This window comes from Bufo bufo, chromosome 6 (assembly GCF_905171765.1).
Source record: "Bufo bufo chromosome 6, aBufBuf1.1, whole genome shotgun sequence".
Taxonomy (NCBI): Eukaryota; Metazoa; Chordata; class Amphibia; order Anura; family Bufonidae; genus Bufo; species Bufo bufo.
The window spans coordinates 360,992,833-361,008,278 of NC_053394.1; the positions used below are offsets into that span (position 1 = coordinate 360,992,833).

The window sequence follows — 15,446 nt, forward strand, 5'->3', positions numbered from 1 at the left end:
GCCATCTGCAGACCCCCATCCTTGTACTTTCAGCTTGCTGCAAAAAGTAAGCACCCCCTGCTAGGCAGGTATTACAGATTAGAGTAATCGTGCAGCCTGTGGGTGTTGGTTTCACCAGTGATATACTCGCCTTCGTACAAGGCTCTTAGGTGCACACACATCCTGGGAGTGTCCCTCATATAGAACCTGTTGGTCCACAACTTCTTAGTTCTGCAACTTCAAGCAGTGAGGAAAGGCAGGAATTACCTGGCTGCCTCTCATGATTCAGGAGCACATAGCACTTTACAAGTGTACTCTTCTCAGCAGAGTAACAATAATTTCATCTGTGACCAACAGAAGGTAAGAACTTAAAACCTGTCCTTCAAAACCTAAAACTGGTGACATATGTGCACCAGTCTTTGTCAGTTCTTCAGTAGATGCGTAAATTTATGGTTAGTACAACATATCTAGTCAATCTTTTTTGGAAGATATTCATCTAATGCCTTTTTAGGGTTTCTTAACTTTAACCTCATGAGATATTGAGATGAAAAGTCCCATTTGAATATTCTTAAATTTTCTTAGGTCTCCTGTTTGGGTCAATGGGACTTGTTTAAAAAGGACTTGCAAATACATAATAATCAGGTGTAATGCGCCATCACAGCTCTACTCTGGTTACTATTTAAGCCAGCTCTGATTTAGTTTGATGTGTTATCCGAAAAACATATTGCTTGTTTTTTAATGGGATGTGTATTTGACCTTGAGCATTCTTCATTTTGGATCTTACTAAGGTCACTGTGATGTGAAAATTCTAGTTGTGGTCAAATCATTCTATAATCATACTGGTCACTCATGGTTCATTAGGTAAAAGATCCAATTCTTCATGCCCATCTATAAGCTATAGTTTCTTATTTAAATATCAACACACAAAAAAACATCTGAATATAGACATTTTTAGGGTTCAAACTGTACCAAATGATGGAATAATATCTAGATATAGCAGCCGGCATGCTATCATATTGACCTCTTAAAGATGAAGCCCATATTTGTTTTTGCATTTTTGTTCTTTCCTCCCCATATTTCAAGCATTCAATAACTTTTTTGATTTTCCATTCCCATAACCAAATGAGGGCTTATTTTTTTTGTATTTGTGTTGGAAAATGGGAAAAATTCTTTGTGGTGTGAAAATTTTAAAAAAACAACACAATTTCGCCAAGGTTTTTTGGGTTACACCATTCACTGTGCTCTAAAAATGACATGATATCTTTATTCTGCAGGTCAATATTATTACAGCAATACCAAATTTGTATAGTTTTTATTTTTACTACGTTTAAAAAAATAACCTGTCAAAAACACAAAAAATATTTGCAGCCATATTTTTTTTATGTTTCTGTCTACAGAGCTGTATGAGGGCTTGTTTTTTGCATGAAGAACTATTTTTTATTGGAAGCATTTTTGGGGTGATAACTGTTATAAAAAACTTTGGGGTGTATATGGTGATCAAAAAATAGCGTTCACTGCACAGTAAAAATACAGACATTCAGACATTTTAGGATGCGGCAATGCCTGCTATTTTGATTTTTTTTTTATTGAGAAAGGGGGGTGATTTGAATTTTTATTATTTTTATGTTTTGTTTTTTACACAATAACTTTCAGCCCCCTAGAACATGCAATCTTCTGATCATTTGTCCCATAGACCACAATAGAATACTATTGTGGTCTATGGGATTCTGACACTCTGCCTGCTGAGCCTTGCCTTGCCCATGTCTTTACAGGCAATTTACCATGACAGGCCTGGGAACCTTCAGAAGGCACAGGGCTGTCATGGTAACGGATTGGAGCCCCATGACTTTATTGTGGGGACTCCAATTAGTAGTCAGAGAGCACCCTCCCTCTGCCCAACCCCACAGGACTTTGTTTTCCGTCTTGCATAACGGGAACCAGATGGATTTGTTATGATTCCCATAGACTTCTATTATCACGGATCAAAACGGAATGCCTCTTAAAGCTTTCCGTTTTGACTTCCGTCTTATGGATTCCGTTATTTTCCATTATAAACATGTTATAACGGAAAACAAAAATAGAATCCATAATGGTGATGTGAACCCGCCTTTATTTGTAAAAAATCAATCAATTCCTTGGAAACATAACACAGGTGCAATCGAGACATTAACAGCATAGCACTTCACCACTGCTCGTCTGGTGGTTCCTGCAGCCTGTGGCACATGGTTTTGGCTCTGTACATATATTAGTTTGTTGACGGTATAGATGTACTCGTTGTGCATAATTAAAGGGTTATCCCATAATTAATGTAAAAAATGAAAATCAGACATCATATTGTACATGACAACCTTTTTCTAACAAAGCTAGAACCAGCCCTGTACCTCACATGGATCCAGAGATCTCCATATTCATTGCTCTGCTAGATTTATATCAAGCTGACAGCTCAAGGGGAGTGTCTTTCCTGCTGCAGCTCAGGGGGCGTGTCCATGCTCTTCCTATCACAGATCAGGAGGCAGGTGAAGGATGAAACTGAGCATGTGCGGCCTTTTCGGTGAGCAGGAAAAAGAAATAAGAAAAAGAACAAACAGCAGGTGGTGCTATACAGATACATTTTATTAAATAACTCACTGTCTATATAAAATGTTTAATGACATGCAATTACAAAAGTATTCAGATCCACATGGTGGTTTGAAAACTGTAAAATATTTTTCGTGGGACAACCCCTTTAAATAAGTGGTATCAACTGTCTTAATACTAATACTTAAAGGGGTTATGCCATAAGTGATGTGAAAAATCAGACATATAGTACAGTAATAGTGCACGACAATCTCTTTCTAATAAAACTAGAACCAGCCCTGTACCTCACATAGATCCAGAGATCTCCCCATTCCTTGCTCCAATTGTTCTGCTGGATTTATTTCACTTTAACAGCTCAATGGGCACGTTCAGGGGTGTGTGTCCTTTCTGCTGTAGATCTTTCTCTGTAACTGCCACAGCTACTAACAGACAGTGACAGTTGATGATTTAAACTGAGCGTGTGCGACCACCTTAGGAAAAGAACAAACAACAGGTGGCGCTATGCAGATACATTTTATTGAATAGCTCTGTGGTTATGCTAAAATCTAAAAAAAAGTATTCAGATCCAGGTGCTGGCTTGAAAAATGTAGGATATGCTTTGTGGCACAACCTCTTTAATCCTATTAATACTTTTCAATAATGCTGAGTGTTACAAAACTGTTATTTACCCTTTTAGTCTGAATGGATGAAGCACATGGCGAGAACAATGGATGGCGGCCATTTTAACTCACAGACACTGTTTGGACTTTTCTACACGGTGCCATCTCGCCGGTATTTGGTGCACAGAGACATCATTCAGTAGTTTGAAACTACCAAACAAGGGACACATTTATTAGTGACTATTTTCTGTATAACTTGTATATTTTCGGTGTAACTGGCATAAAACTGTATCTTCCAGACTACTGAACGGATCTGGGTGAATTTTGGATATGTGGTTCACCCAGATCCCCCGGATCCGAGGATATACTTGTTATGGGGTTATTGCATGTTTTGGGGTTCCTGTGATATGTTTTATAAAACTGTATTTCTCTGCCTCTGATAATTATATTCGCCATTGTATTCAGTAATCTTATCACAGGCAGAGAGGAGGATTTTGTGTGGGAGTGTCTGTGTTTATTGTACGGATTGATTGGTTGTATTTCAAACCCCTGTGGGCAGTACTAGGTTTGTGGATTGTAAATAAAAGAGGCTGTATGCCCCAGGACAGGCAGTCCTAGTTTGACCTTCAAATCGCAGCATCGCCTCGTTTTGTGGGGGAAAGATTATCCTAGCTGTAAAATAGCTAGTGGGATTGTTCTACATTTATAGGATCCTTCTGGATATCGAGACGAAGCGGCTCCTCTCTCTCTCCCTAAACAGAGATCCAGACTATCCAAGCGGTCCAGCTTCCAGCTAGCCTGGGAGTAACCGTAACACTGAGCTTTGAGGTTCAAGCTATAGCTATGTTCATGTTCATTGATTTGGGACCATTGAGATTTTATATGTCACTAGAGGGTTAGAAGTGGAACTCATGTCGGGGTCTGATAGGGATGCTTTTCTGTGCAACACCTTCTCCAAATTTAGCCAAGCCCCACTACAATACAGCGTCGTCCAATGCATTTCTTCAAAGTGAAGCCACCTGTATTGCATTGCACTGCATTGTGGGACTGCGTGTTACAAGAGATACATATAGGGGGGGGGGGGGGTTTACAGGAAAAGTGAATCAGTTAGGCTGCCATTTTAAATTTTAATGATATTTTCTACATATCAGAGTTTAGAACTGATCAGGCAGTGGATGGGAGCAGGCAAATTTCTTTATGAGAAAAGATGTTCTACCACCGATATTTCATGTGGAATATAAGTATTTACTAAAATACACGTCCGGAGAGGTGGCAGGTCCTCGTTAAGGGTTTTTATATAGTCATCCGTCTTCAGAAGTTCAGTGCCCCATAGATGGTCCCAGTAACCATGTAGCACTGGGCCAACGCCCTTTATGGCCACGGTAATTTTACCCGTTTAACCATTTTGAATGATGAGGTTACTGTTCACCTTCCAAAGCTCCTATGCCCATATGTCAGTGTGCCTGTTAAATGTCATTTCGGTTATTGTCATTGTCATAGAAGTCACTGTTATTCTGATTGTGCTTTTGAAGCGGTTTTCTGGACAAATATGTAATAAAGGGGTTGTCTCATTTTAGCAAAAAGCAAGTTAGTACAAGGTACTTACTAATATATTGTTATTGTCCTTATTGCCTCCTTTGCTGTCTGTAATCATTTTTCCATCACAGTATACACTGCTTGTTTCCATGGTTACAACAACCCTGTAATCCACCAGCGGTAGCGGTGCTTGCACACTATAGGAAAAAGGTCCAGCCTCTGTGATGGCCGGGACAGTGGGACCGCACATAGGCCCGTGCTTTTTTTCTATAGTGTGCAAGCACGGCCACCGCTGGTGGATTACAGGGTGGTCGTAACCATGGAAACGAGCAGTGTATGATGGATCTGATGGAAAAATGAATCCAGCCAGCAAAGGAGGCAATAAGAACAATAACAATACATTAGTAAGTGCCTTGTATTAACTTCCTCTACAAAGCTGTTTGCTGAAGTGAGACAACCCCTTTAACATATCGCTGATCATGATCAGATCTCCTACAGAATAACAAATCACTGATCTCCAAAGGGAGTAAACTGCAAATAGTTCTTGATGTAATGATGACAATTTCAACAAAAAATCATGGATGGGTGTCCCTGGAGTAGGAGGCCCCAGCTAGTAGATAAAGATACAGAGGCACCGCTAGTCAGTCAGCAAACCAAACACATTTAGTACACATTTAATATGTAAACCACAAGTAGTACAAGTAATATAGTGATTGGGTGGGTACTTACAGTAAATCTGAAGAATTTTTGAGTACCCTACTCCAAAGTCCCAACACGTTTCCCCATTAGGCAATGGTTCATCAGGGGACAATGTGAAATGCCATACATACAACAGTGGTGGACAATACACATAACAAAAACATATATATGAAATAGGTAAGTAAACCTAAATGGAGGACGCCTGTATTGGTAATACAGGTTATCAAATACGAAATAAAAAAAGATAAAAGTTAAACATTGTTAAAAATAAGGGTGGGGTCACATCACTTTTTATGCTTCTGTTTGACGTACTTGTTAGAAAAAAAAGGATACAAAAACGCAGCACACCACGTTCTTGTATACTGCAGAGTCCGGTAAAAAAAGTATATGTTTTTTTTATACAATGGAACTCTATGGTGAAGGATGCCACTGTATGGCATCAGTCTGATTCATTTGTTTAATATATAAGTTTTTTGCATACGTTAAACGGATGGGAAAAATGTGATGTGAACCCACCCTAACAAAGAAGCATTAGGCCTTGTTAGGAGATCCGGCACAGAGCAACCTGCCAGATCCTCTACTTCACTGGTGGATCCCTATTGACTGCAATGAGGTCTGACATTGATCCGGCCGATTTGCATGCAACATTTTTTTGGCTGGCCGACAGCCGGCATTTGCACCAGATCTGGCAGCCAGATCTCCAAAACGGAGATGTGAACAAGACATTACTCATCTCCACCGTTACTCTGGTCCCCGCTGTTCTCCACTCCCTTCCCTAGCTTGACACACAGGAAATGGCAGGAAAGACCTCCTTAGCCAATCACTGTCCTCAGCAGTGGCCCTACTCAGCCTGTGATTGGCTGTACATCCCTGGCCTGTTGAGCTTGGACGGAAAGTGGAGAGCAGCAGGGATCGGAGCAATGCCGACACAGCAGCGACCGGGATCAACTGAGGTGAGTGATGAAATCTTTTTTTATTTTACACCCTTTCTGACCTTTAATTTATTATCATTTTATTTTTAATTATCCATCGAGAAAATACCTTGAATGATATTGTCAAGATGAAAATTGTCAGAACTGATAGATCTTCAAGTCATCCATTGCTTGTTTTAATGTTCACTTTTCCTTTTAAGAAGATGTCTCATACCATTTAATAACCGTGCGTGTTTTGCTCATATCCCATTAACCAGAAGGACTTGCCTACTTTTATCTTTCTTAGCTTCAACAAAGACTCTGGATACAGATGTTCCTTCGAATAATTGGTTTTATTGAGTGTTAATTGTATTCTTATACAGTTGGGAGCACCCAGGAATTTTGTCTAGGGGGGGTCCGAAAGGCAAAAAAATGTGGCATGTGTAGTGCTCTGTGCTAATTCAATTTTTCAAAGCCCCCTTTATATTTAAAAATGCAGGGAAGGGGTGTAGTGTGTTGCGCTGATTCTTTTACTTGGCGATTCTAAAAGCTCTGCAGTAAAATAAGAATGCCCATTATTAAAAGCCCCTCCTACATATAATAGGCCACTCCCAACAAACACTGTTCAGCTGAAATTCTATAGTTGAGGCCTGTCTCTACACATCATACGGAGAGAGGGGGAGGGTCTGTCCTGGCTGCACTGCCTGCTTATACAACAACAAGCTACAGCCAGGAAGCTCCTCCGCTCTCCTCCCTCCCCAGATCCTGCTCAAGGCCTGTGGTTCCCCCCACCATCTGCCACCCGCCCGTGGCCTGTTGCCCCCTTTTGCCGTCCTCACCCAGCTCTGAATCCTCCTTCTGCAAATGGCAGGGGGAGGAGCTGGAGCATCTCCTCTCCTACATAGCACCTCATACCTCTTACATCCAGTGATGTCACCTTTGTTGTAGACGTTCTCTTTCCTCATCTTCTCCATTCAGACCAGACCGCCATGATGATTTTTCAGCCATCTCTGCAGAGATTAACAAACAGACATTAGTTTCCCACATTTCCATCATCTTCACATCTTCTGAACACCCTTTCCTGCCACCCCCAATACTATACTGCAGAAACAGTCCCCCTGGGAATACTACTACCACACAGATAGTGCCCCCTTCAACAATTATTGGCACACAGTGCTCTAAAAAAATAACTGCGCCCAGACACTAATAGTATAAAGATAATGTCCCCCAAAAATTATTGTGCTAAGCTGATACTGTGGCAGGGTGCCCCCCAATGTAACAGTGCCCCCCAAAATAGAAATAATTCTCTGCCAGAGCACACTTAGTAGTAATAATGCCCCTATAGTGCCCATACTAGTAATCATGTTCCTCATAGCCCCCCAGTATTAGCAAAGCTCCGCATAATACCTCCTAGTACTAATAATTCTCCCTACAATATGACAGTACATGAAATACCCCCACTTAGTGCCCGCTGTTGAGCTAATGTCCCCATAATGTATGCCAGTATAAAATACCCCTATATAGTGCCCCAGTAAATGCCCTCATAGTGCTCCTCTCCCCCTTCCCCATAGTGTCCCCCATAATATGCCAGTAAAAAATGCGCCTTCTAAGTGCCACCATATGCCCCAATAGTGCTCCTCTCCCCCATAGTGCCGCTCTCCCCTATAGTGCCTACCATAATGTGCCAGTAAAAAAATGCCCCCTTAGTGCCACCAGATGCCATAATGCCCCCATAATGTGCCAATAAGAATAAAGGCCCCTTTAGAGCCCCCACTTCCCCTTAGTGCCCCCAAATATTGCCCCTATAGTGCCACCAGATGCCCCATAGTGCCATTCTCCCCTATAGTGCCCCCATAAAATGTCAATAAAAAAAAGCCCCTTTAGAACCCCCAGATGCCCCCATAGTGCTCCTCTCCCCCATGGTGCCGCCCCATAATGTGCCAGTAAAAAATGCCCCTTCAAAGTGCCACCATATGCCCCAATAGTGCTCCACTCCTCCATAGTGCCACCCTCCCCTATAGTGCCTCCCATAATGTGCCAGTAAAAAATGCCCCCTTAGTGCCACCAGATGCCATAATGCCCCCATGTGCCAATAAGAAAAAAAGGCCCCTTTAGAACCCCCGCTTCCCCATAGTGCCCCCAAATAATGCCGCTATAGTGCCACCAGATGCCCCATAGTGCCGTTCTCCCCTATAGTGCCCCCCATAATGTGTAAAAAAAAAAGCCCCTTTAGAGCCCCCATAGTGCTCCTCTCCCCCATGGTGCCCCCCACATAATGTGCCAGTAAGAAGTGCCACCCAAAAAAAAAGTACCACCAGATGCCCCATAGTGCCGTTCTGCCCTTTAGTGCCCCCATAGTGCCAGCTCCCCCCCTCCAAAAAAAACAAAACAAAAAAAAACAACAAAAAAATACACTGATACTTACCTCCATCAGCAGCGATGCGATGCAGGCCTCTTGCGGCCTGTGTCCCTGCTGTGTGCTGCCCGGCTCAGGCGGCGTGATGATGACGTCATCGCGCCGCCTGAGTCGGCCTCTGATAGGCTGCAGGCATTAGTGCCTGCGGCCTATCAGAAGAACAAGGGAGGGACACACCTCTCCCTCCCCTGCCGCAGCACAGCACAGGCATCTGTATCGCTGTCCTAAGGACGGCGATTCAGATGGATTAGATATGGAGATGAGCGCTTCCACAATGGAAGCGCTCATCTCCTAGTACTCCTACTGCCCCCCCCCCCCCCCCCCCCCCCCACCACCGCCTCAATTACATCCAGGGCCGCGCCGCCTGTGGTGATCGGCCGTGCGGCCCTGAAGGATTAAAAAAAAAAAAATTGGGCTGGTTGTTCTAGGGGGGGTCCAGACCCGCTGGACGCCCCCTATAGGTGCGCCACTGGTTGGGTGTCATAAGAGGGCGAAACATTTTAAAGTTGTGAATGGCATAAATCATGCAGCTTATAATTTTCTTCTCCTTTGGAGCCTTTCCTGTATGACTAACTATCATTCATGGATAAGGACCGCCCACTGGACTCTTAAACATAGAAAGAGCAGAGATTTTATTGAATAAAATACTGATTATACTAAATCTTTTCCCACAAAGCTATACATCTGTCTGCCCAGCTCCTCCTGCTCTATAACCTGCTGCCTGCAGATACAATGTGACATTAGCTTTAATGCTCGTGGGCTTGAATATACTCAGATTGTTTGCTTCCAGCGAATTTCTGTACAAATACACTCTGTCTCTTGCTCAGAAAAGCCTAAGTCAACAGAGGTGTCTGCAAATGTAAATGCTCCGAATCTGCAACAGAGATAACAAATCAGACGACTACAGTACGGTATTATTAGTAAGAGTTATTTAATACTCAAAAACACACAAACTAGATCCTCCGTCCTCAGAAGTCGTAAAGCCTCAGCATTAATCTGTTCATTGCTTGAGACGTCTTCATAAAAGGACAACATAATGGCCCAGGACATAATAGAGAGAATTTGTCATGTGGTGTGTGAGGAATGGGGCTAATCCTGGATTATTATAGCACAACATTGGAAATAATGGATGGAAAACACCAAATATATTGTGGATGCTACATTGCCATAACATCAGACCGCACCTGACATACCAGATGCATTAAATCTATTATTATTAGGTTTCCAGCGGACCATACATACTAAGCTGTATGAATTTATATATATATATATATATATATATATATATAGGCCATAGTTTATGCAACCCTGCGCTAGACCCAACTATTTCTCAATTGACCCAATAGACCAGTGCGGGGTGGGGGTCTGCAATGTCTGAACATACCTTCTGCCTTTTGAGGTGACCACCTCAATTTTTCTTCTCCTGCTGGCCAATTACTTTGTACTTGCCGACCCACTGGTCATATAGAAGGGAGGAGAAATCCACTAAGATAGGAAATTGCAAAGCCACATGAACAGATGACCATTTTGGTATTTATTTCATAAACTGTTGTGATGCCCTTGTCCATGCCCACCAGCATCTCCTGTCATGGACAATGGCATCACAACAGCTATCGGAACACTCACTCTGACCTCTGCCTGATCACTGTATTGACCCTATGCCGCCTACCCTAACCTATTGTCTGTTTACCATATTGTAAGAACTCTGCCTGACCTGACCTTGGCTTTCCCTCTGACCACACCTCTGCCTGTCCCCTTGGTGCAATGCACTGGTGTCTCTTGACCTGCCAGGGTCAACAACTGCTGAACAGAGAACACTCCTAGAGGTAGCCACTTGATGGCCCCAGCAGCAAAGTCAGATCCCTGTATGGGATGAATACCAGGGGTCCACCTTGACAGAACCCTCAGGAGTAGTCTCAAGCCAAACCAGTTCAGTGGCACAGATCGTCAACACCTGCAGCGTTACTGTGAATGAGCTGGTCAATGCCAGATGTATTCTGTATTATAGACCTATGGGGTATACATTCGTTGGCACTCATCAACCGTGTACTCCACACATACAGAGCGGTGCTTTGAACATAGGGTTAAAAGAGAACTCCCCTTTTGAACAACAATTCAAAATCAATCTACATAATAACTTGAGTAACTTTACTTATCTTGTACTGTTTCAGTTTTTTTTTATCTCATTTTCTTCTCCATTCACACCCATGGTGAAAGTACACCTCTGCTTGTTTTTTTTTTGTTTTGTTTTTTATCCGTAGGCGCTTTACTTGCACTCTATGCCTTAAAAGTTATGGACACCTTCACATCAATTTTTTTATTAAATTGCATCTATTAGATGGAAATTATTTTGTAATTGGTTTTAGGCTACTTTCACACTAGCGTTCGGAGCGGATCCGTCTGATGTGTCATCAGACGGATCCGCTCCGATAATGCAGACGTTCGCATCCGTTCCGAACGGAGCCGTCTGCATTAGAACTTAGAAAATTTTCTAAGTCTGAAAGTAGCCTGAGCGGATCCGTTCAGACTTTACATTGAAAGTCAATGGGGAACGGATCCACTTGAAGATTGAGCCATATAGTGTCATCTTCAAGCGGATCCGTCCCCATTGACTTCCATTATAAGTCTGGACGGATCCGCTCGCCTCCGCACGGCCAGGCGGACACCCGAACGCTGCAAGCAGCGTTCAGGTGTCCGCTCACTGAGCGGAGCGGAGGCTGAGCGCTGGCAGGCGGATGCATTCTCAGTGGATCCGCATCCACTGAGAATGCATTAGGGCCAGACGGATGCGTTCGGGGCCGCTCGTGAGCCCCTTCAAACGGAGCTCACGAGCGGACACCCGAACGCTAGTGTGAAAGTAGCCTAAAATGTAAATATTTAACTAAACTAAAATAAGTAACCTCTGTCTCTTCTTGTATCACTCCATCCTATTTCAAACATGCTGTCATTACCCCATTACTAAAAAAAACCATCTCTTGACCCATCCAACTATCTCCTTTACCTCTATACCCCTGCCTGTTCTGACTCTTGCCTCATCTGCTACTCTTTCCTCGACCCCTTACAATCTGGTTTCCAAACTCAATCTACAAATCTACAGAGACCACCCTTACCAAAGTGTCAAAAGATCTTTTGATGCTAGATGCAAGGTTGACTACTATTTACTGAATCTTCTGGATCTCTCTGCAGTGTCTGACATGGTAGACCACCAACTCCTCCTCACAATGCTTGAATCAACTGGCCATGAAGACACTTTCTTTCTTTTGTTTTTTCTTCCTATCTTTCAGACTGCTCATCCAATGTATCATTTGTCAGCTCTTCTTCTTCATCTCATCTACTTGCTGTTGAGGCTCCTCAAAGTTCAGTCCTAGGACCTCCTGTTTTTTCTCTCTACACAGGCCCACTACGACAAACGATCAGCAGACTTGGTTTTCAGTACCATCTCTATGCTGATGACACTCAATTATATACCTCATCCTCAACACCAGCAACTGTCTGTCTGCCGTCTCTAACTTCATGTTCTCTCTCTATCTGAAAATGAATCTTTCAAAAACTGAACATCTGGTGTTTTCTTCATCTATTAACCTACCTAAATCTGATATTTCAATTTCAGTCTGTCACACTATCATAAATCCTAGGCAGTATGTTCACTGTCTTGGTCTTATGTTTGACGCTGATCTCTCCTTGACCCCCTATATTCAATCACTTGCTCACTCATGCCGCCTGCACTTTAAAAACATCTCTTCAATCTGCACTTTTCTTTCTGTGAAAATAACAAAACTCCCATTGCTGCCTTAATCCATCTTCCCCTTGATTACTGTAACTCATTACTAATCGCTCTTCCCCTCACTAAATTCTTCCCTCTCCAGTCTATCCTAAATGAAGCAGCCAGGCTCATCTATCTGTCCAACCACTACACCGATCCCCCTACACCCTGTGCCAGTAACTTCACTGGTAACCCTTATGCTATAGAATTTGATGTATCACTCTCACACACAACGCTCTACCTATGCTCTATGCTTTGCCAATGATTTACAACTAACAAACATCCTCCACAATTCGAACCTCTCACTCCCGTCTTCAAAACTTCTCTCGTGGGGCCCCAATTCTCTGTAATGCGCTACCCCCAGACAATTAGGTTATTTACTAAAAACCACAGTTTTAGTTGGTAAACCAAAAACACAAGTTTTAGTGTGGCCTATCACATCCCCTAATATAACTCTTCTGGGTCCACCCCCTCCCATTTAACATTATTCCTCAGAACCTAACTACTTCATCCAACATTATCCACTATACGAAATGCACTCAAAAGAACTAGAGGTACCAGCTGGTGGTTGGCTCATGCTGTATATTTATTGGAATTTGATCTTGTGGTATAGGATCAGGAAAACCTTTCCTACAGCTTACATTGTTTTCAAATAATTAGTTTGAGATTGTCCATAATGGGAATGTGCCATCTATGTTTATATACATATGATACATATTTTTTTTATCATAATCAGTTTTTTTGTCTAATTGTAGATGTTTTCATTCCATTTTCTATGAAAATTTATAGAGGCAGCCATCTTGCCTGAGCTGTTGTTAACAATAGTGATGGACAAACATCTGCCGGGACGGTTCGCGAACGCGATCAAATGTTCACGAACTGCAAGTTCGCGGCGGGTCCAATTCATTTTAATGGCAGGCGAACCTGAAAAACCTTCAGCTCATATTTGCAGCCAAGAAATAATTACTAGAAGTGCACAAATAGTCCCACAACATGGACAGTGACATACCAGATGTATTATTAGAATTTGCGATCTCCATTCATTATTTTTTTCAATGCGAAATATCAGCAATATATTTTTCGCGTACGCGCATACGCAAATGCACTATACAGTACCCAAATGCACTATAAAGAAAGTATATTGGTATATAACAATCAGTCGTTTTGGGGGGCGACTGGTATATCACGCCAGTTATAATTATTTGTTCCAATAATGTTTGTCACTGTGTGTAGCTGCAGTACCCAAATGACCTATAAAGAAAGTATATTGGTATATAACACCCCTGCTTCAATAAGTCGTTTTTGGGGGCGACTGGTATATCACACCAGTTATAATAGTTTTTTGTAATTGCGTTTGTCACTCTTTGTAGTTGTAGTATCGATGCAGAACCGCTCACCAGTCACCACCACTGCTGCACAATACAAATCCACTATAATATGCTTTCTATGTTAGAAAGTATATTATAAGTCTTTTACACCCCTATATACTGCACACCAAACAATAGTACACATATACCAGTCCTTAAAAGGACTTTTGTGGTCCTATTAGCTAGCGTTTGGTGTCCCTAACAGCCTGTCCCTGCTCCACACAGCAACCTCTCCCTACACTGGCAAAAGACTGAATGTAAAGTGGCGGCCAGATCAGGTTTATTTATAAGGTAGGGGGTATGTCCATGTGCTGAAACGTCTCAATTGGCTGTCCTGTACCACCTGATGGATGTGTCATGGGTCAAAGTTCTTCACAATGTAAAAGAATATGGCGGGCACGAATATCGCCATATGTTCGCATGTTTGGCGAATCGCGAACAAGCGAAGTTCGTTGTGAACCCACAACCGGGCGAACCGCAAGGCCATCTCTAGTTAACAACACTTAGAGAGATGTTTTACAGCAGCTACCATGGGCCATAGATACAATAGACTGGAGTTTTCTAGACATTCTCATGTCTTGATGCTCTCCAAAAGAGAAACAATATAAAATATTGTAATTTATTACCTTTTAATGGCTAACTAAAACAAATGATGTTATAAGGGAAGCTTTCAAGACTCTGAAATGAAAGAAGAAGGGATCGAAAGCTTGCCTTATAACATAATTTATTTTAGGTCATCATTGTACAGGGAGGGGAGTAGATAAGTTGCGTCCATCACCAATTTTGAATTGTCAATCCTGTGTTACCTATATATAGTTGATATCTTGTAATCCTTCCTGTGATGATAATGAGATGACTGCTGAGAAGTGATCTGTACAGAAAAGAAGGCCTTGACATAATCAACAAAATATGTTTCATAGAAAAACATGATTAAAACAGTAGATCATATTCTGATGACACGCTCCCTTTAAAATGCCTTTCTAGGAATACATAATGATCACCTTTTATAAGTCAAGAGTGTATGATCTTTGAGGGTCTGGAAACCCACCAAAATCATAACTTGAAGTTTCTGTGGCCAATTCAAAGTCTGTAACCAGCCCCCTTCCAGCCATGTGCCATCTATAATACTTACAGGTGTTTTCCTAAATGGCCTTTGGGCTCCCCAATATAGAATTTAGGTGACATACTGCTTTACCCCTACTGATCCCCAGAAGAGTCTTCACTCTGTGTTTGGTCCTGTTTGGTTCACTCTGTGTTTGGCACGGCTGCCAACCTCCAATCCAGTGCATTGTTCTGCTGATTGGTGGCGGTCCCAGGAATCGGACTTAGGCCAATTCCATATTGATATGATCCTAAGTTACATACAGTACCGACCAAAAGTTTGGACACACCTTCTCATTCAAAGAGTTTTCTTTATTTTCATGACTAAGAAAATTGTAGATTCACACTGAAGGCATCAAAACTATGAATTAACACATGTGGAATTATATGCATAACAAACAAGTGTAAAACAACTGAAAATATGTCATATTCTAGGTTCTTCAAAGTAGCCACCTTTTGCTTTGATTACTGCTTTGCACACTCTTGGCATTCTCTTGA

At 42.1% G+C, this 15,446-nt stretch overlaps 1 protein-coding gene across 1 annotated transcript in view; it reads left to right on the forward strand.

The window, feature by feature from the left end:
* The first annotated feature begins 216 nt into the window (after positions 1 to 216).
* Positions 217 to 15,446, forward strand: part of LOC121003807 (proton channel OTOP2-like) — a 37,163-nt gene continuing 21,933 nt past the window's right edge. Inside the window, exon 1 of the mRNA XM_040435709.1 lies at positions 217 to 339. The gene's annotated coding sequence lies outside the window, so the exon portion shown is untranslated. The remainder of the gene's footprint in view (positions 340 to 15,446) is intronic.